Here is a 3,174-nt window from a genome sequence, read left to right as displayed (position 1 = left end):
ATTGAGTTTCAAGAAAATTCATCCAATTAATCTCTGGTTGAAGTATCATTTCCAAATATCATTATACTTAATGAAGATTGTTCTTCGTGAGCACATTAGACAACCACCCAATGCATTTCGGGTCAATCATATCTGACCCTTCTTCAGGGGTCTAAAAATGAAATGAAACAGGACCATTAAGTTCACTATCCTAGTTAAATAAACAACAATCTAAACAGTAGGATAAATTCAAAATATGCAGCAAACGCAACAAATGTGATGCACAATACACGAACTATTTTTGGGACGAACAAAGTTAAAAGGTGAACGAAGCATAAGAAAAAGTTAACGAAGCATAAGAAAAAGTAAAGAATGTAGTCAGTTTCAAATTTGCTCATAAAAATGTTGGCATACGAAGGAGCCCCCCTGAATCCCATAGATGTGCCACTCGTTTGATTGTAGAAGTTATTTTGCCATTCGAAATAACTACAATACAAAGCAAATTGCATGAGTTCCATAATAAACAGTCTTTGCGACTCATCTAGTTCACTTCTTAATGATGATGTTTACTTACCCGTTCATATTATGTTTGTATTTTATGTTATTTTTCATTCTTTTTTATTTTTTCATTCTAACTTTATTGAGTTTCTTGTCTATTTTCTTGTGTTTTCTCAACACCTCGGTTTTTCACGGCCACTTTATTGGCCTTGCCGCCAGCTTTTCACCCTTATTTTAGTCAGCCATACTCTCATAGGTTCGCGCACTGTTTCCACCTTGAGATCCCGTAACCGATTGGTCCACACTGTTCGCTCCATCACCACGTGACTTAGTTCACATATACAGACCAATCACAGGGTTATTCCGATCCGTTATCCAGCTCGACGTTGAATTCTCACGCCGACTGCAGAGCCTTAGACACATGAAAACCGTTTGGTTTCCAGTAAGTTTGTGGTTTTTCACTTTAATTACGCTTCACTTGGGTTCTGTTTCGGGTTACCGTTAGATCTCTGACTATACACCCAAATTTCTTTCATACTTTTATTTTTTCTTTTACTTTTTCTTTAAACTGGGTTTCGGTCCTGGGTTACCGCTATTGTTCTAACCACACATTAACTTTTACTTTTCCTTATGCTTCGTTAACTTTTTCTTATTCTTCGTTCACCTTTTAACTTTGTTCGTCCCAAAAATAGTTCGTGTATTGTGCATCACATTTGTTGCGTTTGCTGCATATTTTGAATTTATCCTACTGTTTAGATTGTTGTTTATTTAACTAGGATAGTGAACTTAATGGTCCTGTTTCATTTCATTTTTAGACCCCTGAAGAAGGGTCAGATATGATTGACCCGAAATGCATTGGGTGGTTGTCTAATGTGCTCACGAAGAACAATCTTCATTAAGTATAATGATATTTGGAAATGATACTTCAACCAGAGATTAATTGGATGAATTTTCTTGAAACTCAATCTATGAAGTCAATAAATTGATGAAGAAACTCAACAGTTTCATTGTTTACTGCGCGCCCTTGTTTTGTGAGATGGTGACTCTCCTCACTACATACGAATTTCTATAAAGACGCGGGGGGACTCCGCGTGACACAAGGAGCACCAACATTAATGCTTTTTAACTTTGCCTAATCGTTAAGAGTGCACAGGGATAACACAGTGTTGTAATGTTGATGTATGTCATTTTTCTACAATATTGATTAAAATTACTAATTAAAGCCTCCATTTTGGATTGCGAAAGCTCTAGCCATTTTGTGACTCAGCCAGGACGTGAAAGTCCAATTCAAACCAGGATGGGCATGATAGGAGATGTGAGAGGAGACATCACAGAACGTTCTGATAGGAGTTTGTGTAACACAGACTAGAGGCTTTATTTGGTCTTTAGCATTGACTGGTTTGTTTATCAAAAACTTATTAGCTATCAATTCGAGAATGAGTTATGAAAAGACTGTTGTTAGTGAACCGTGACAGAAGCATATAGTGAACATTTGTGGTTGGTCACTCACTTTTCAGCACTGAAGCTTCTGTTGCATGGAATCTGCTCTGAAACAGAACTAAGCTTGGAACCATAGAACATCAGTTTGTGGGGACTGACTCACCCTACCACCTCTGTGTCCATGAGTCCGAGTCCGACTAGCTATAGTGCCTCACTTGCCTCATAACCGTACCAGAGAAACAAGTGAATTGTCACCTCCAGAACACAACCCTCTCAACCCTCTCAGGAATCACGGTAACAGGATACACCCTTTCGCTCGCTCACTCGTTCTTGTCCACAATGAGATAACAAGGAGACTCAAAGAAAGTTCTAAATATTTATTCAAACTATAGTACTATGAAATGCAGTATACGTGTCACAATTAGAAAACAGTTGCATAATAAAAATACTGTTAGCATGGTTAATAATCCATATACCATGGAAAGCGTGGTGAGAGTGACCTAACCCCCCTGATCTGCTAATAAAGCTAAATCATTATATGAAAGATCTCTGGGATTACCGGCAGACATCGTACCTTAACATACGCAGATGGACGCTCTACATCTCAGCGGATGCAGTGCTCTTGTGTCAGAACACTCGTTCCATGTGTGTGTCTGTAGCTCATGTACTCATCTATATGATAGGTCATGTGTGTGGATACACAACAGCTGCATTCTTGTGTTACGTCTAGGTGCTAGTGCCTGGCCAGAAAGAATAACAAGGGACATTGGTGTTTGACCTTGTCGGTGGTGCTCAGACTAAATCCCACAAAAATAATGGAACACGTAAACATATGCAGGTTGCTTTTGAAAGTACAATGTGGCACAAAAGCAAACACGTTTATATAGTAACGTGTGCAAAGGAAAATAAGACCTACAACGTGTACAGTTAGGCTGACATAGGGAAAACTACAATGGGCTATGTAAGAAACACAAAACACTTCTTGTAGCCCTGTAGAAGGCAAAGGGACTATTGTGCCATTTAAAGTTGAGCAGATGGACCATCTAGCTATTGGTGCAGTGGAGAAAATATCTCTGTCAAAGCGATAGAGAAATGTCTCCCATATTGTATTGAAAAGGTCCTCTGCCTCTCTATCCCTATTCATCCTTTTGATGGTAAATGTGCTCATTGTGCCTCCTGGGCTGCCCCCTAATCAAACTATGAAAGGTTAATGGTCTGTGGTATACTTTTAGGGTCGATGGCGCCACACAGGAGAGT

Source organism: Triturus cristatus, chromosome 5_2 (assembly GCF_964204655.1).
Source record: "Triturus cristatus chromosome 5_2, aTriCri1.1, whole genome shotgun sequence".
Lineage (NCBI taxonomy): Eukaryota > Metazoa > Chordata > Amphibia > Caudata > Salamandridae > Triturus > Triturus cristatus.
Note: the sequence above shows the minus strand (reverse complement) of the source record.